Genomic DNA, 21,176 nt, shown 5'->3' with positions numbered 1-21,176 from the left:
AGAAAGGGAACGCTGTCTCCAAACAGAGGCTCGCCCACTGGGTTGTCGACGCCATTTCACTGGCTTATCACACCAAGGCCGTGCCCCCCCCCACCCTGCGGGTCCGAACTCACACAACCAGGAGTGTTGCATCCTCATGGGCACTGGCCAGGGGCACCTCTCTTGCAGACATCTGGTGGGTAACACCTAACACTTTCGCGAGATTCTACAATCTCCGAGTTGAGTCAGTATCGGCACGTGTTCTCTCAGGTCCAAGCCCGTAGAACTCTGTAACACGCTGACGATCTTAGGCAGTTCCAGCTTCCTCGGTCGCTGTGCTGTAAGCTTCCCCCCTCTACGAGGCTGGATCTACCACCGCGCCAACTTTCCCACATAGGTCCTAAGCGGCCATGTGATGTATTCGCCACTCTTTGCCTCCCCTGCAGGGTAGGTGTGGTCTCCACGAGGGTCTTCTCCCCTGAAAGAATAGGAAGCGGGGTAAGACCCCCTTCCCTTAATGCATGTAAGGGCCCCGGCTGTAGTTGCTCTATGCGAGAAACATAGAGAGAAAAGAGGCCCAGCCAGGCTTGGCCCGTTCCCAGGTTGGCAAGCATCACCTTGTTCCCCTCTCCAGGGTAACCTGAAGGATTATGATGGCTTTAATGGGGCACTGGGGAAGGGTACGTGCAACCTGATACAGTTGGTCACCTTTGCACGTAAGAATACCTGCCCGCTCCTGTATCAGCAGTTCATGTACACGGCTCCGCGCATGGCATGTTTAAAAGTGGACCCCTAGTGTCGCTTCTCTGACACAACGTGGAGAGAGCGACAGAAGGGGAACGTCTAGGTTACGTATGTAATTTTTAAAAATAGCATTTAATTAAAAAGCTGAAAGGGAAAAAATAGAGTAAAAAGTAAATTAGGAAGAAACTGAAAAAAGAAAGATATTGAAGGACAAGATGAATCGTGATGCATTGAGAATTGTTTTATAATTGAATCATTACCATTTGAATCGTAATCGAATCGTGAGGCCAGTGAAGATTCACACCTCTAAGATGGACTGTGAATATTTCAACCACTATAATTATTGCTGTAAAGCAATAAAAAAAGAATTGCAGTAAGGCAAAAAAAGAAAAGAAATGGGGAACGTCTAGGTTACGTATGCGACAGAAGGGGAACGTCTAGGTTACGTATGTAACCTCCGTTCCCCGATGGAGGGAATGAGACATTGTGTCTTCCCCACCACGTCGCTGAGCCGAGCCACTGTTGTGGCCGGACCATTTCCGGCTCCTCAGAAAAATCCTGAATGAACTCCTGTATTCGCCCTGCTTAAATACCCGTATGTCCGGGGGCGGGATATGCAAATACCGTCTGCCAACTTCTCATTGGCCTTTTTTCATAGAACAGAGGTATATATCGGAGCTCAAGAGAGACCCCTAGTGTCGCCTTTCTGACACAACGTCTCGTTCCCTCCATCAGGGAACGGAGGTTACATACGTATTTTGATTGAGAACCAATATTTTTTTTGTGCTTTTAAGAGATTTTTTTATTATGTTCTAAAGAAAGAAACTGAAAAACTGATATACTCTTTTAAACTATAAACCATTTATTTAGTCTTGTGGATGTTCCATGTTTTGTTCACAGCTCATGCTGAATGTAAAAGGCCAGTATATGTAATGTGACTCATTCTGATTTTTAAAATAGCATTTAATTAAAAAGCTGAAAGGGAAAAAATAGAGTAAAAAGTAAATTAGGAAGAAACTGAAAAAAGAAAGATATTGAAGGACAAGATGAATCGTGATGCATTGAGAATTGTTTTATAATTGAATCATTACCATTTGAATCGTAATCGAATCGTGAGGCCAGTGAAGATTCACACCTCTAAGATGGACTGTGAATATTTCAACCACTATAATTATTGCTGTAAAGCAATAAAAAAAGAATTGCAGTAAGGCAAAAAAAAAAAAGAAATGGAAAAAAAGGGCCATTTGGACCATGTGGTGAGTTAAAATATATATATATATATATATATGTAAAGTGTATATATATATATGTGTGTGTGTGTGTGTGTGTGTATACACCGACCACTTTTTTTAATTACACCTCTACGCCTTACTCATGCGATTATCTAATCAGCCAATCATGTGAAAAATATCCAGTGAGCGGCAGTTCTGCAGACATTAATGCCTTGTTGATGAGAGAGGTCAACGGAGAATGGCCAGACTGGTTCGAGCTGACAGAAAGGCTACAGTAACTCAGATAACCACTCTGTACAACTATAGTGTACAGGTGTTCCTGTAGTGTTATAAAATAATCTGTGGTGTTATAAAATAATCTGTTAAATATGCAAAAGATTGGATATTCAAAATATAATGCATCATATTTTGTCATTATGTGAAGATTCACTGCCCAACACAATAAAAGAATGTGCACAACATGCATCTCTATGTTTTTCTTTCAGGTTATTGTAATAATCTTAGTAAACACGCATCAGTTTTTTTAGTGACCGTCTGAACCGTCTATTTTCATATCGCAGTTGGCTTAACAGGAGACACCATAACCATCACGTTTTTAATATGCTTGTTAAGTTCAAGTTCAGTTTTGAAGTTGCTGCATTCTGTTCCATTTAGCTACGCTCTGTCTAGCTGTTTGAAACATTCACCTGCTGTATATACGTTGAGTCCACTGCCACACACCTGGGGTGTGTGTGTGTCTCCCGAAGTGTTCGCTCCTGTGGGGAAAGCCACGACGCTCCGTATTGTTGTTGCCGTGTTGATTCATGAAGCGTTCCATTCAACTCAGACAGTTGGAATTTCCACCTTTCAACTGGGGAAAGTGCACTGGAATGACACTTTATGTCGGACTTCTAACTTGGAACCTCGTGCAGAAATCTTCAACTCCCATTTCGTCGAGATGTAGGCATGTGTTACATAACGCAAACATTTCAGCACCCAGGGCAGGGAGGTTTACAATCAGTGACAAACATTCACTTTTATTAAATAATATCCATTAACGAGTCAAAGTTCTTATATTAAATGATAATAAAACATGTTTAGCAAATGTTTTGCAGAGAGAGGTGTTCAAAACATGGTTAATTACACTCTCTTTTGATTATCATAACCATAGCTTTGCTGCATCGTATATCAATTTGGTTGCTATGAGATGTCTCTGACAATCAATGTACCCCTCAAAATCACAACGTAATCAATCTCAAAATTAAAAAGAAGCTCCCTCCTTGATACGTTTGTGTTTAGTTGTTCATGTCCCTGAATTTGAATTAAGTGAAAAGTCACATCATGCATGATCACCATCAATCATCGTTTTCATGATCGATCATTGCTGCCACGTCCGAGTATATACTCATACCCATCCCTATACAGATATAAAAAAAATTTAATGCTGAAGTTTAATTTGCTAAAGTTTAAAATCTCAAAATTGTTATTTTCTCTGGCTGCCATTCAGTCTCTATCGCGCAAATATCGAGGTGTCTCTCGCACACTTTTGTTTTTGACCCTGGCTCAGATGACAATGAGGGAGTGTTTTCAGGCAATACGAAGAAAACAGCAGCTTGGTTGTATCTCTACCACTCCTGGCTCACCACTTGCAGGTGAAGTCTCCATTCTCGTTACAGTAAACCTACTCCCGTTTTTATAGATAATAAATGAGTAGAGTGTGTACCTTCTGGAAATTTATATATTCCAATTTTAGCCACAGGAAGTGGTGAGTTTAAGTTTAAGAAAGTGAAAAAAAAAACTGATACTGCATTAATTTTTTTAAACAGTTAAGTTTTAATCGCAGAAATATGTGCGATAAATTTCCCAGCCCTAATATCCAGTAGGGTTGCCATGGTGTATGGTGTTACCGGTTTTACTCAGTACAAGGGACAATACCAGTGTGAAATTTTATACCGGTGGAAACATTATGAATGGAACTTCCAATATCAATACAATAGCCTAACGAATAGAATAGCCTTAAAATAAGGAATAGTTGCCTAATGAAGAGTTTGCAACCCCTGATAAATGAACCTAAATAACACATTGAACACCAGATGTTTTTTTACCAACGTACCAAATTACACAGGCAGCAAAGTATATGCATTGACAGAAGATGTTTAATTGCAGGTAGCGAATATTATGTGCACGATGGGTAACTGTAAGATGTATCGGAATTAGAATAACACAAGAAATGCTGTTAGACACAGACACGCACTTGAAGAAACACACTTTATTATATTTTTAAGAACAGATGAGAGAAAAGCCTTCTTTGCGCATGTCTGACTGTTTGTTTGGAGGCATGCTGTCTCGTGGAACACGCGTATGTAAAGGGTTTTCACTCTTTCTTTGTTTCAGTCTTCTGAAAAAAATTTTGGTCATTGACATCTCAGCTCAGAAGGTGCTTTGAGTTCAGTTCACTTTATTTCCACAGAGCAGTTAGTTTTGAACGCAACTCTGCAGCCTATACATCTGTGATTAAATCATAAAATAATACAAAAACACGTTCACTTCAAACCATGATTTATATTTACGCCATTGTTATCATCATAATTATTATTATGTTTATATTTAGAATTGTTTTTATATCTTAATTTGTATTAGTAATTTTCTGCAGTTGACACAGACAGGTAGGTGGTTATACATGTTTTTTTTTTTTACCACTTCATTATTTTAATAGTTTTTTCATTTAGTTTGAAGTGTTATTTGAATTTAGAAATGTCTTTGTTTTTTAACTAAATGAATACAATTTTCTAAAATTACAATATTTTTCACAATTTGATCGCAATATTTTAATTAATACATTATATATATATATATATTTAAAAATATTGTGACCTGTAGAGAATGCACGGATGAAGTAGGTTAGTTTCCAAAGAGATGTTGCCCTTCACAACTGTTGAAAAGCCATCTTTCTAAAAGTTGAACAACACAATTTTAAATGTACGTTTTTAAGTTTAATTTTAATTTTTAGTTAAAATAAATAAAATATACAATTCAAAGTTTGAAATAAAGCTGCCTTGCATTATTGTGAAGGTTACCCCATAGTACCACTTAGCGTCCAACCAGAAATAATACTGGTGTTAGCCGGTTTGAACGTGAACACCGCACCGGTGTGAAAATAGGATACCGTGGCAAGTCTAATATACAGTACATAAATATTACAGCTGTCACAATTAACACGTTAATACATGCAATTAATTAAAAAAAGTTTAATGCAGCATATTTTCTTAATTTTGATTAACGCATTGACCGTTAATACAGCTTAAACACTGGTGTGAAACGCCCGGAGTCATTACACTGATGCACACGCCACAATGCCAGAGCCCGTCAAGCCTACAAGCTTAGCATAAAACAGCATTTGGCAGTACTGTTGTAACACACTAGTTGACCTTTATGCTCTCTTCTATTATAGAGACGCTAAGGTTGTTATCTAGATAAATAAAAGAATCTCTGACAGCGCTTCCCTGTCAGCGATAAAATTATGAAGAAAGGAGCTCCTAGCGCTATTTGATGTACAAAACAAGCCCAGATGGGACTTCAGCCTATGTAAGGCTAATTTTAATTACCATAGAAGCACATCAAGTATTAACTATCACCAAAACGCAGAATGAGACGTGTTTATTTGCAAGCCTTTTTCATGGCAAGATCAAAGCGACCCACAAGACTGGTGTTGACGCTCTAACATAAATCAAGAACACAGCTTCATGATTGCTGTAAGAAAATGGATGGCCACAATCTACCGGTAGATTAATAGCAGTGAATAAGCAACCTATGTGGGGACTAGATCTTTCAATTAGTCATACTCACACTTATCGTAGTTTAATTGACTGACATATAGTGTGTGTGTGTGTGTGTGTGTGTGTATATATTTACACACACAAAAACAAACAAACAACCGCCATTCGCCACTAAGTGGCAGTGACGTCACCACGACGCTTGTGCCAGGCTATGTGCACGTTAAGGCCACGTGAAGTGTCGAACGCCCGCTGGCAGGAGGTCACGGGACAGATCCAACCGGTGACATGGGTCGAATGACTGAGATGACTGGTTGATGCACCACCTGTGCCCCCTACTGTGCCAAATTGCTGTGCTTTAGCCACCCTGCGCTCTGCTCGTTGTTGTGAGCGTCGCTCCTCTGCCCTCCATTGTTGTTGGAGGGCGACTGCCTCCAACTGGCCAGCAGCATCCTTCACAAGCCTCCTCCAAAGAGGCCGATCTTGACACTGCTGGTACCAGTCGTCGGCAAGTCCACTCAGCTCCAGATCCTCCTGTACCACATCACTCCATCTCTTCTCCAGCCCGTGCCGCGCCTGCTTAGCCCCCTCTATCCGGCCAAACAATAACTGTTTAGGCATGCGGTGGCCGGGCATGCGGGCTACATGACCCAGCCAACGCAACCTTGCCTGCCGGAGGAGCTCACCGATGGGACTTTGTCCACATCTTTCAAAGACTTGTGAGCTCCTCACACAATCCAGCCTGGTTAAACCCAGGATGGATCTTAGGCAGGCCAGCCTAAATGTTTCTAGCCGGCGATGATGTTCCATTAGGGGGGTCCACGTTTCGCAAGCATAGAGAAGGGAGGGAATGACCGTGGCCGAGAATACTTGAAGCTTTGTGCGGAGCGACAAACCGGGTAGCTTCCACACAGCGTTACGCAGCCGATGAAAAGATAATGCCGCTCGACTGATTCGGAGTGAGACCTCTGCTGTCAAACCGGTGCTGGTCATAAGCACACTTCCCAGGTATGGAAAACACTCCACTCTCTCCACAACTGCCCCATCACCAATTGGGAGCTGTGGGGGTGTAGTGTCCGTTGGTACATAATACCCAGGAAGGTGCTTAGTTTTGGTTGGGCTGATGGTCAGGCCCCATCTCTTAGTGGCAAGCTCCAGGTTCATCAGCAGCGCTCCAACTCCTCCTCTGAGTGAGCAGCAATCACCAGATCATCAGCATACATAATGTGGTTGACCAATAGGGAGCCATCCCTTGACCGCACCGGGCATCGATCAACCTCCCATTATATCTGTACCAGATGGAAATTCCTCCAGTACAGCCATCGAAGGCTTCACGAACCACATGGTCAAAATAGATATTAAATAATGTGGGGGCCAGAGGACATCCCTGTCGCACTCCAAGGTGAACAGGGAATGGCTCCGACTCCCGACCACGTAGTTTTACCGGGCCCGCTCGCCATCATGAAGGTCCTTAATGATCGCGAGCAGCGGGTCTGGGACTCAAAGCACGAAGAACAACCCAGAGCCCAGGCCTACTGATGGTATCATAGGCCTTGACCAGGTCAATAAAGCAGAGATGTAGGTCTTGCTGGAATTCCCTACACCTCTGCTGTAGCAGACGGACAGAGAATATGGCATCTGTGCAAGACCGCCCTTCCTGAAACCACACTGGGGCTCCGCAAGTCTCTCCTCAGCGTGCCTGGCAAGGCGATGTTGAATAATCCTTGCCAGGACCTTTCCTGGCACACTGAGGAGTGAGATGCCCCTATAGTTATTACAATCTGAGCGGTCCCCTTTTTAAAGAGAGGGACCACCAGGGCATCCTTCCAATCCTGCGGAACCCGCCCAGTGGTCCAGACTGTTGTTATGATGTCATGTAGGGCAGTCTGTGCACAAACACCACCCTCCCTCAGCATTTCACTGGGGAGATCATCTCTGCCCGGTGCCTTTCCTGGCCTCAGGCTCTGGATCGCCTTCAGTACTTCCTCTAAAGATGGTACCTCAGCCAGCCACCCACAAGGAGTGACTTCTTCCTTCAATATTTGTGGCACCACGAGCCCCAGCAGGGTCATCCCCACTTTGTCCCACAATGTTTTCCAGGCTCAGGGACTTCCCTCCCCAGGACCTCACAGAAATGCTCAGCAAATCTGTAAACCTGTTTCTGGGGGTCGGAGATTGGATCACCATTCTTTCCCCTAATGATGGTAATAGGTGTGGCTGCAAGTAACTTTTTGATAGAATTAAAGAGCGATTTGTGATCGTGGGCCACTGAGGCAGACTCCATCTCCTCAGCAACCCGCGACCACCAACCATCCTTGCAGCGCCTCACAGCTCTCCGAACCTCCGAGCGAAGGCTGCGGTAATCCTCCTCATTCTCTGGCGTGGGATGCTGTAGACGATGAGAGTGGGCCTGTCGCTTTTTCTCAGCCAGCCTGAACACCTCCTCTGTCAGCCAGGGTTTCTGAGGAGGTCTGGACCGTGTGCCCAAAACTGCCATTGCAGTTACATGAGCCATAGCCCTAAACCTCGCCCATTTCCCCTCGACATCCAGAGGAGTGGGGGACGATGCCAACTCCAGCTGCAAGCGATGCTGAAATTCTCGCTTGCAACTTTCATCAGCTAGCCTAGACCAGGCCTTGCAACTTTTGGGTTTGAAAGGGGCCCTGGGTTTACACCCACCACCGGAGTGGAAGAATGGCAGGCGCATCTTACAGATGACAAGTCGCACACACACACACACACACACAGAGTACTGTGCAAAAGTTTTATGCACACTGAAAGTATGGCATAGTGAGGATCTCTTTAAAAATAATTTTCATTTATCACTTAATGTCATACAAAGTCCAGTAAACATAAAAAGCTAAATCAATATTCAGTGTGACCACCTTTGTTTTATAACAGCACCAATTCTCCTACTTACATCTGGACACAGTTTTTCTTGGTTGTTGGCAGACAGAATGTTCCAAGCTTCTTGGAGTTTTTGCCTATCTATTTAGGCTGTCTCTATTTTTTCTGTAATCTCAGACTGATACAATGTTCAGTGGGGGGTTTGTTGGGGCAATGATATCAGTTGCAGGGCTCCCTGTTCTTCTACAGCCAATAAATGCAAAAAACACATAAAAATAACTAATTACGACGGGCTCATGATTCCGTGAGTTCACTGTGACAAGAACACTGTTCAGTTTGTGCCAACAGCATCTTTCAAAGTCGGTACATGTATGATACTTAATAAATATATATATATATTTATCAGTCAGACAGATTAACAATGATAGATCAAACTTTCACTTTTTAATACTTGGTTGCAAATCCTTTGCAGTCAATTACAGCCTGAAGTCTGGAACGCATAAACATCACCAGACGCTGGGTTTCATCCCTGTTGATGCTCTGTCAGGCCTCTACTGCAACTGTCTTCAGTTCCTGCATGTTCTTGGGGCATTTTCCCTTCAGTTTTGTCTTCAGCAAGTGAAATGCATGCTCAATCGGATTCAGGTCAGGTGATTGACTTGGCCATTGCATAACATTCCTCTTTTTTCCCTTAAAAAACTCTTTGGTTGCTTTCGCAGTATGCTTCGGGTCACTGTCCATCTGTTCTGTGAAGCGCCGTCCAATGAGTTCTGAAGCATTATTGCCCGAAAACACTTCAGAATTCATCCTGATGCTTTTGTCAGCAGTCACATCATCAATAAATACAAGAGAACCAGTTCCATTGGCAGCCATACATGCCCACGCCATGGCACTACCACCACCATGCTTCACTGATGAGGTGGTATGCTTTGGATCATGAGCAGTTCCTTTCCTACTCCATATTCTTCTCTTCCCATCACTCTGGTACAAGTTGATCTTTGTCTCATCTGTCCATAGGATGTTGTTCCAGAACTTTGAAGGCTTTTTTAGATGTTTGGCAAACTCTAATCTGGCCTTCCTGTTTTTGAGGCTCACCAATAGTTTACATCTTGTGGTGAACCCTCTGTATTCACTCTGGTGAAGTCTTCTCTTGATTGTTGACTTTGACACACATACGCCTACCTCCTGGAGAGTGTTCTTGATCTGGCCAACTGTTGTGAAGGGTGTTTTCTTCACCAGGGAAAGAATTTTTTGGTCATCCACTACAGTTGTTTTCCGTGGTCTTCCGGGTCTTTTGGTGTTGCTGAGCTCACCGGTGCGTTCTTTCTTTTTAAGAATGTTCCAAACAGTTGATTTGGCCACACCTAATGTTTTTGCTATCTCTCTGATGGGTTTGTTTTGATTTTTCAGCCTAATGATGGCTTGCTTCACTGATAGTGACAGCTCTTTGGATCTCATATTGAGAGTTGACAGCAACAGATTCCAAATGCAAATAGCACACTTAAAATTAACTCTGGACCTTTTATCTGCTCCTTGTAAATGGGATAATGAGGGAATAACACACACCTGGCCATGGAACAGCTGAGCAGCCAATTGTCCCATTACTTTTGGTCCCTTAAAAGTGGGAGGCACATATACAAACTGTTGTAATTCCTACACCGTTCACCTGATTTGGATGTAATACCCTCAAATTAAAGCTGAAAGTCTGCAGTTAAAGCACATCTTGTTCATTTCATTTCAAATCCATTGTGGTGGTGTATAGAGCCAAAAAGATTAGAATTGTGTCGATGTCCCAATATTTATGGACCTGACTGTACCTATAATATATATATAATTATTATTTATTTTTTTTATCTGATGATTTTTAAATGTTGTGTTGTGTTAATACAGCATTTTGTCACTTACCACAGTTGTGAATCACTCACTATAATCTCGACTGGTAAATATCCCACAATGCATCTGTACATTTGAAATTTACAGCAGTATGCGGTTCATGTGATACAACAGTCCAATAAACTGCTGCGTGCCCCCAGAATGCATTGCTGTTCACAGCAATCTACTGTATTATTGATAAACAGCCAGCTTACTGTAAAATCATGACATAAGTGTCTCACTTCTGTTCAAATGCACTTTGGATCACATAATTTATATGTATAAATGTTTTTCATCTGAAAGGACTAAATATTAAATTAAACAAATGACAATAAAATGCTAAGTAATCTCTTTATTAATCAAAATACATTTTGAATGTAACTGTATTCTAATTACCAATTATTTAAATTGTAACTGTAGTGTATTTTGTATTTTAAATACGTAATCCTGTTACATGTAGGCCTATTTCATTACTCCCCAACCCTATCTGTAGTAAGACAGGTACTATACACTAGGGACTAACATCAACTTTTTTTTCTCAATTAATTGAATACTGTACTCATGTTATTAAACTTGCTGTAAAAAATCTCACATGTAGTAAGTCAGTCTATCCACTGGGAATAATTACAACATTCGGAAAGATTTTTTTTTTTTTTTTTTATGTTTTTCTCTTATGAAGATAATTTAGGTGCAAATCAAATGAGCACCTGTGCCAGTGTTATTTGTAGTTGTAGAGATTAGCCACACATGTGTATCAGTATTTGTAAAATACAGAAATGTATTTTAAGAGTTTCAAGCTTGTAGATTTTTTTTCTCTCCCACATTCACAACACAACAGTTACACCTTCTCAAATTCTTCATTGCAGGTGCACAAATCTTTTAATTTTCTCAAACACTGCACTTTTAATTAACCTACAGGATTTACAATTCAAAGTTTATTACAAGGCACATATGAATGACAATGAGAGATCCTAGGCAGAAAAGTCACATTTATTATATGTAGCTAATATGTAAATTTTATGTAATTTAATTAATTAAACTTTGGTTATAAAATATTTACCTGCCCTATCCAAGAGTCTTAACCAGTCAGATTTCACATAGGCTAAATCAAACCTATTAATAAACACCAGCACGTCACAGACACTTAATAAACACGTTTTCGTAAATATAGTAGCCTAAGACTCGCTATCTTCTGCACTCAACAGGACTCAGAAAGCACGTCTTTCTGTTATATGGATTTTAATCGCGGCTGGCTTGACCGCAGTGACCAGCATGCATATATAAACTATAAACAAATGTATAACGGTGAGTGATTTCGGAAAAAAGAAAGAAAAAAATACCTTTATTGGTATTTGCCATTGCCAGCTCAGGAAGATGCTCATGGAAGTTATATTTTTTTCCCTGTTCGGGCGTCATGATCCGCCAATGGAGAGGCACCCAAACTAGCTCTTCTGATTGACCAAAATTATCTGATCTCTGAACAGTGCCCGCCTGCTGCCTCTACAGATGCACAAATCACTTTTGCTCCATATTTTACACAGACATGTCGTGCAAAAGGGAGAGCGGGCGAAAAACAATGTTTGAGACTCGTAGCAGCAGATTCAAGCCATTGAAGTTTTGTACTTGTGTTTGTGCGAGAAAAATATAAAAGAAATTTTTTTTTTTTGTTAGAAAATATTCTAAAAGTGTGCAACTCTCGTTGGATGAATTCACATACTGATTTGCGGCTGAGCAAAATGTGTCTGTGACTTCACATTTTTTGATGCGGGTGTGTGAATGTGTTTTGCACCATATTTACTGCAACAACTGTAGCAAAAATTTCAGTGTATGAGATTCTTAATTTGTGATTTGTGATTTGTGCACCTGCAATGAAGAATTTGAGAAGGTGTAACTTGTGTTGGGTTTGTGGGAGAGAAAAAAAATCTACAAGCTTGCAACTCTTAAAATAAATTTCTCTGTGACTTCAAATTTACTGATACACATGTGTGGCAAATCTCTACAACAACAAATAACACTGGCACAGGTGCTCATTTGAGTTGCACCAAAATTATCTTTATATTCTTTGCCTTTTTTAAATCAGAAACAGTCTTTTTTTTTTTTTTTTTTTTTTTAATTATGATTATTATTAAACATCCAAGCCAATTGAATGAACGCTGTATGCCAGTGACGTTTTAGATTGTGTGTGGAGTTTTCAGACGGTCCCAAAGATATCCAAAGAATAACGATAACCTAAACCAACTTTACAGCGCTCCCTTCAGCACAGAAATATACCGTAATATAGCCTATGCCATAAAGTAAAACTGAAAGAACGATTCACCAGGATTCGAGGCCACAAAACTAAGTCTGTTGTCGTTGGAATGAAATCGAAGATAAATTAGATTATATCCCTTGGTAAGTCGTTTTAGTGTTTTTATTGAGGCAAATCGTAACTTAAGCATTCAATAACGTGTCAACTTTGACCGTTGACGTTGACGAAACATATCGATAAACATAAATGGCTATTTGTGTTATAAATGTTTGTTATAGTAGTCATTCTGTATTCATATATTCACGTGTTATTTAGTCTCTTTACGACTACTTGTCAAACGGGGATTTCTGAAAGATAAAAAATGAAAGTGAAAAATGTTCTCTCCACAACTGGTTGATTGATATTGTTTTACGTGATAAAGATTAATGTAAGTTAACATTTAATTGTATGGTACATGTTCAATTATTATTGTCCATAATTAAAGGCATTCAAATGCATTTTTCCTTCTTTATTTTTCAGTTTGTTTCTGTAAGAATCCTGCATGCAGAAAGTTTGTTCACATGAGTAGATCACATCTTGAAGAAACTTGAACAGTCAGTCACATGTCTCTTCTGTAAAATCCCCTAAAATTTAAGGCATGAAAACATCCGATTATGCAGCTAATGTCAGCACTGAGCAGCATAGTAGTGAAATGCAAGAAAATGTTCTTTTGTACATTAACTCACTAAACACCTCTGCATATTTGAGATGTATGTGACCATGTTCACTTTTAGATTTACTGTTATTATAACTATTATTGTCCTTCTTAACTATAAAGTTTGTTTATGTGGATGTGGCCATGCTGAATATGAGAATGACAATCAGTGCTGTCCCATGTGTGCACCAGGTAAGACTCCATGAAAATCGGCAAATTGAATTCACAAATGCAAATGTATTTAATTCTATACAAAGTTGTTCATAAGATTTTTTGTATCACCATGTTTGTTCAAATATAGTTCCTTGGTGAAGGTAATTGTCTTTATAACACTCAATGGTTTGGATTCAGAAGTATAAATCCCATTCATTTTTATTCCATAGAGGGAACTGATTTTAAATAATAACTGATAAAACTTTATACAGACAGATAACTTATGGTGTATGCTTCTGCTGAAGCCATCAGTCATCTTATTTAAACTTTTTTAAACAAAAACATGATTTTTAATATTGAAACCACTGGTAAAGAACTGCACTACCCTGAGATCCACCAATCAGATCCACCAATATCTAAATATTTTTCAAAAAACCTAAAATATATTATTTATATACTTATAATCAACAACTTGAAATCAATAGTTTTATTTCCATCATTTTTTATTCTAATACATTATTCGCAGTGCTTCGTGTGTTACGTATTGGAAGGAAGTTCAAGAGATGGATCTAGGTGTAGCAAAACTGTATTTAATAAGATAAACAAAGTACAGATTAACGGGGTAAACACGCGGGAACAAAAGAAACATCCACGATGGGGGAAAAAAAACACAGGATCAGAGGAAACATGAACACGTCAAGAACAAGGTCAAAACATATACAACAACTGACAACCAATGATACAAACAACAGGGCTTTAAATACACAAAGGATAATGACTAAACACAGGTGAGGACAATGAAGGACAGCTGGCAGAGATGAGAGCAGGGAATTATGGGAAGTGTAGTCCAGGAACAGATGACGGGAGAAACAGGACAAACAACAGTGAAAAGTGAGATTGTAGTTTATTTCCTAATTTAAGATGTTAGTCTTGTAGCTTTGTTTTTTTTTAATCCAAGATGCTGGAGAAATTGGGCAGGCACTGTTGTGCTTTATTCTGCTTAAGAAAAAATGTATGTTCAGTTGAAAAACGTGTTTAAATAGAGTATATAACAATGTCATACAAAAATCATGTATTCTGAGTCTGGGCAAATAGACATCTTTTTAAAATAAGCAATTACAAACAATGTCTCTCTTTCAAGAAGTTAAACCATTGCTTAATCACAGACAATTTTCATTTGCTGCCTTTTCAGGTAATCGTGTTTATTGGCACTGCACAGATGATACCAGTACAACTTGTGTTCCATGCCTTGAGTACACTTTCATTGATAAACCCAGTAGCTTTACAAAATGCCTTTCCTGCACTGTGTGTAATACAGGTGAGTGCCCCCTTTATGTTCATCAGGAATGAAAATGTTTTTTTTTTTTTAGATGTTGTTCAGCAACAAGTAAATGGAAGCTGGTAGCTTGATGGTAAAAATAATGCTGGAAGTGGACTGGGCTCAGTGAGCATCGCTTCCTGAGAAAATAAAGAACTTTTGAGAAGTAAACATAAGAACTCTCTCACAAAGTTAGCATCTCCACCTGAGATAACAACCATTGTAAAACTCCCTCTTCATTGTTGTTTCTTCACATCTGTCCCTCTCTCCCCTCTTCCTCCAGCTCAAAATAACCTCATATCCAAACTGAAAAAAAATATTATGTGCTGGATTTGCTTCAAAATATAGTGCAACATGTTTGCATCCCACTTTATAAGCAGATTCCATTAGGAATTTTAAGCAAAATTACCTAAAAAAAGAATAGGTGCTATTGCCAAATTAATGAGCTTCCATTAAAAAATGTACTGTGACATGCCAGCTACTAAACCCTAAGAGTTTCTGTTTACCCAATTATGCAATTTAATCAAATTTAGCTCAATTGTAAGCGGTATTAGCAGCTTCAAATTCTAGGTTCTATTCATTTACTTTCAATTAACTCTGAAATAAAATGACCTAAAGAAATAACAGACAACTGGTGAATGTCAAAAGTTTTGATTGTTGTTTACAAATGTACAATTTAACATAGATATTCATGCTCTCCTAGAACCAAAATATGTTCTCAAATACAAAAATCGTAACAAAATCATGACGATAAACAAAAAACATAAAAACAAGTGGGCTATGACTTAAAAGAATTTCAGTAAATCTAAATAAACACAATTCAAAATGCATTTAACACTGCAGAAATATAAGCATGTAGGACAAAACTCTCTGAAATAGAACTGAAACAGTTTGTATTTATAAATGAAACGATTAATTTAAAAGATATGTTCAGTTTGGCCAGACATTGCCATCATCAAGATGCAACACCATTTACTGTGTGAAAAAGAAAGAAAGAAAATGTGTCGGCTTGTTTGGGTAGCTGATGTGGAGGGCATAAAGTAGCCCAAAAAGTCAGTGCACTGACCCAAGTTTTAACAAATGCCCCAACTCATTTTCAAGGACAATCAATACATCCAGTGTGTTGAAAGGAAACTTTCAATCTTCCTGCTCCAAAGCATTGATGGCATCTTCTCCATTCTGTGCTTGGTCAAGCTCCTCTTCCTAAATGCATATAAATAATCTTTGTCAAAATGTATATGAATAGTTTCCATTGTATTTATTTGCACAATTAAATATCCTCAAAATCAATCATTATAGAGTAAAAAGAAAAGTCATGCTTAAAGGGATGGTTCACCCAAAAATAAAAATTCTCTCATTTACTCATCACTATGTCATCCCAGATGTGTAGGACTTTCTTCTGTTGAACACAAACAAATGTTTTTAGAAGAATATCTTAGCTCTGTTGGTACGTTCAACGCAAGTGAATGGTGGTCAAAAATGGTAAAAAAGCACATTAAGGTGGCATAAAGTAATCCATATGACTCCAGTGGTTGAATCCATGTCTTCAGAAGTGATAGAATTTTTAACAGATAAATATTTAAGTCCTTTTTTACTATCAATCTCCACTATAATATTTGTCTTCTCTTGTTTTTGGGGATTCACATTATTTGTGCATTTCACCACCCAATGGGCAGGGAGGAAAATTCACATTTAAAACTACTTCACTATTGATTGATCTCACCCACACTTATAATTTCGCTTCTGAAGACAAGGATGAAACCACTGGAGTCGTATTCATATTTTTATTGCTACATTTATGTGCTTATTGTACTTTCAAATTTCTGGTCACCATTCACTTGCAAATTCTCAGATTGTGTTCAGTAGAAGAAAGATAGTCAAACAAATCTGGGATAGCATGAGGGTGTTTATGCTTTATCTAGAAAAGGGGCATTCATTACATCAATCGCGATAGCAAGAGCACCATTGGTTGGTTGATCTAGATGAAAAATAAAAGATTGACTTTTTAATTCATGACGTCTGTAGCTGCGTGTTATTTGATTGACAGCCGGCTAAGGTTTGTGTGCTAATGCTAAATTGTGAAATACACTTTAAAATTCCACCAGTGCCTGTTTTGATGAGGATTTAATGTAAACGCAGTCATTTATGTCTAAAGTGAACTTAAACAGTGGGACAAAAAAGTATATTTGCATCAAAATGTCAGACTTGAAGTGTACATGTAACCGAATTGAGTAGTGCCTAGTAGGCTATGTCATATAAAGGCTATTAATCAAACAACAATAACAAGGACATTGTTATTCACTCACTACATTTGGTTGAATAACTTTAGTAGGTTTAAATTAATAATGTAATAGAATAAATCTGTTAATGTGTGTTGTTTTTTTTATATACTGACCCCTGATGTAGAGATTCTATTAATTGGTATAATAAATTACCAGGAAATTAGAGATGATATAATCATTTATAATTATGCTTAGCATTTATAAATATAGAAAAGTGTCAACATTTGTACAGAAATAATTCAGCAGAACATTCCACCAGACAAAAACTTCTGAAAATTGTGCATCATGCATTAGAATGAGAAAACGACTATTTCTTTGCTTAAAAGATACAAGAACCAAATCAATGTTGAACATTATATCTCAAAAGGAGTACAATGTGGCCCCCCATGTGCTACTTCAAGAAATAATTCATAATTCCATTCAAAAATGCCATCTGTGTTCTGAACTTTATTCAGAACACAAATTACGATTTTTAGAAGAATATTTCAGCTCTGTAGGTCCATTCAATGTAACTGAAGGGGTGCCAAAATTTTGACGCTACAAAAAGCACATAAAAGCAGAATAAAAGTAATACATACAACTCCAGTGGTTTAATCCATGACTTCAGAATTGATATGACAGGTGTGGGTGAGAAACAGATCAATATTTAAGTCCATTTTTGCTAGAAATTATTCTCTCTGCCCAGTAGGTGGCGATATGCATGAAGAATGTGAATCACCAAAAACATAAGAAGAAAGTGAAATTTAAAGTGGAGATTGACTGAGCAAGATGGAGAATTAATAGTAAAAAATGAATTAAATATTGATCTGTTTCTCCAAACATCTATCATATCGCTTCTTAATTCATGGATTAAACCACTGGAGGCACATAGATTAGAATACTTTTATGCTGATTTGTGGAGCTTCGATATTATAGCACCGATTCACTATCATTGTATGGACCAAAAGAGCTGAGATATTCTTCTAAAAATCTTAATTCGTGTTCTGCAGAAGAAAGTCAAACACATCTGGGATTGCAAGAGGGTGAGTAAATGATGAGATAATTGTAATTTTGGGGTGAATCCAGTTAACTAAAAATATATATTATTATAGAAAAGGTGCATTGAGATGTATTTATTGTGTTCTAAAAGTTGTAAGAACTTCAGAATAATAAGTAAACAACAACAACATTGGTGTATTTTTTCAGTATACTTGATCTAAGAATAATTTTTATGGTATATTATCAGTTCATTCAGATGCAACTGCAAATGTATCTGTTAAAAGACAAGCAGATAAATTGATGCATGATGTTTTCTATGCCAGAATTCTTTATAAATCTTTACTGACTCATGTCCATCTTAGGCCAAGGCTTAAGAGTCAATAAAGCATGCACTCGGTCTTCGGACACTGTTTGTGGACCACTGGAGGGATTTTACTGCATTGCCAAAAGTAAAGGCAGCTGCACTTTTGCTGTGGAACACTCTAAATGCAGCCCAGGACAATACATCAAACAAGCAGGTAATAATCTAAAACGAATGTATAAAAACACACGGTGCATGAAACACAATAATTTTTTATTATTGTTAAAATAGGAAGGTATTTTATTAAGTCTATAAATGCTCAACAGCATTTCTCTGCTGCGCTTTGAAAGGATTAAAATGAGTTGTTACTGTATTCAAATTGTATGCAAGATATCTTATTGCATAATTTGCAAAAGATGAAAACATCCATAATCTATATGTTTACTGTCTCTGCAGGTACTGGCTCCACAGATACTGTGTGTGCAAACTGTACAGGTGAAAAATATTCAAATGGATCTTTCTCATCCTGCTTACACGCACACAAAGTGAGTGTTCACTTGAGCTGATTGTGTGGTTTACTGTTTGTTATCATTTTTATGTATTACAAAACTGTATAATATTCACAGGTGTGAGGACATGGGGCTTACTGAAATAATACCAGGAACATATTCATCTGATGCTGAATGTGGAAAACCTTCTGTTGCTCCAGCAATCATCACTACTTGCATCATAGGAGCTGTAATATTTGCATTAATTGTTATAATATATATTTGGAAGAAGAAACAATCTGCAAGTTCACGTAAGGTTAATTCCACCCTCTTAAAAATAGTTGTGTGATGTAGTGGCATTTATATTAAATCTGTAGTTGTTTTCCTAATGGACTTTCTATGAAAATACAACAACCAGATTAAATCAGTAGAATCGAACAATAGAACATACAGTAGATAATGTTGATGTTGTCAGGTAAATTGGGCAATATTTTAAAAGTGTGTGTGTTTGTGTGTGTGTCAGGTTTCTTCTGTCATTCTGTGTCAAACTATGTGACAAATCATTTTATGACTTTAAATGGTAAAGGAGAATAAATGTTAACATTTAAATGCTGCAATATTAATGTATATAATATCAACAGTACATACTAAACATTTAAACCTCATGTAAAGAAAAGAACAGCAACATTTTATATATTTACAGTCATTGGCTCTTGATTCTTAAAGGACTGTAGCAACAAAGTTATCTGGTACATTTGATTTAATGGCCCAATTTACCTGACTTTACCCTCTACACTTACCCTATATACTGTATATACAGTACACTATAAAGATGTATACATTATTAATAACTGTATTTCTCTTTGGTCAGGTAAAACAGGGATACAGGTATATTGAAACTTAATTTCTTTGACATGAAAGAATAATAAAGGAAATAAATATTTATACTGTAAGGTATGGCGGAGGATCAGTGGCCTTAACAGATTCACGAACAAACAAGAACTTACTGTTAAAAACTCCCCTAATTACTGAAATAGCGCCAACCAGTCTCCACAAGCACAATAAATGTATTGACAAAGAGATAATGAACTATTGACAGAGAACCGCATGTGACATCCGCATGCTCACCACGTGCTTATCGTGTGGACAGGAAGGGGAAACTTTGAACGTAACAATGTGTGTGTGTGTGTTTTTCAGTTAAACACAGAACTGCATATTGCTAATGAAATACGTGTAATCCCTGTATGTTGTGTATTTCTGAGGTATATCAAACTCGTTAGAACTGTTTCGTTGTGTGTTTTAAACTCTGAGGCCTCATATTTAATAGCCTCAGTGTATATTCCCTTTCTAAGTGTACTAAACACACGTTTCTTGGTATCAAATTAAACCTTACGATTTGTCCTAGTTGAATATAAATATAAGATTACCTTAGAATGGTGTTCTGCTAGGTATTACCATCTTTTGAGTTATTCAAACCAAAGCCAGACCGGTCATAAGAAACATGCAAATGAGCCGTGACGGAACAAAGGAATCATTCTCCTGCCCAAAGAAAGGGGACTTTTACGACCCCCAAAGGAATGCTCAGACTGCTGAAGCTCACTGCTTTCTTACTGAGAAGGAGAAATGACACCTTTTAATCCTATATATGCTATATATATATAATCCATGTGATAAAAATATTGACATGTATCTAATGTGCCATCTCACAATTTCCCTTAAATGTTGCTTGATCTATGTTTCTTGCAAACTCTAATGGGTTAATGTTTCAGACTTTGCATACTATGGTTAACCGAAATCATATGTGTGGCATATTTGGTCTCTATAACTTGGTATTTTGAAGATCAAAATGACTGTGTACATGATATGTCGATAACAACAACATATTAGTATTACAAGTATATTTCCTAGTTTCTTTCTTGCTCATGCAATGAGAAATGTGAGAACAAAGAGCAATAAACCAAATTCCCGCCTGGAACCCAAACCCTTCTCATTGGTCGAGCCAATGAGAGGTGGGACATGTTTTCTAAGGTTATAAATGCTCTTAGCTCTTATTTCTCGCTCTCTTATCTCTTATCTCTTAGCCCTCTCTTAGCCCTCTCTTAGCTCTCTCTTAGCCTCTCTTGTTTTCTGGTCCTCTGAGCCTTGTGCTCTCTCACTCTCTCGCTGAATGATGCCAAACTAGAAGGCCCCAAGGACTCCCAAGCGTGCGCCAGGCTACGGCCTTGTCTCTGACTCCCACTGGTTCTCTCTCTCATCAAGACAACATCATCAAAGATCAACTCAAGCCA

The 21,176-nt window shown here is 38.3% G+C and overlaps 1 pseudogene; it reads left to right on the top strand.

Moving 5' to 3' along the window:
- Nucleotides 1-12,706: 12,706 nt before the first annotated feature.
- Nucleotides 12,707-20,188, top strand: LOC127620625 (tumor necrosis factor receptor superfamily member 5-like; annotated as a pseudogene).
- Nucleotides 20,189-21,176: the final 988 nt, after the last annotated feature.

This window comes from Xyrauchen texanus, chromosome 27, assembly GCF_025860055.1.
Source record: "Xyrauchen texanus isolate HMW12.3.18 chromosome 27, RBS_HiC_50CHRs, whole genome shotgun sequence".
NCBI lineage: Eukaryota > Metazoa > Chordata > Actinopteri > Cypriniformes > Catostomidae > Xyrauchen > Xyrauchen texanus.
This window is presented reverse-complemented; position numbering and strand designations above follow the sequence as displayed.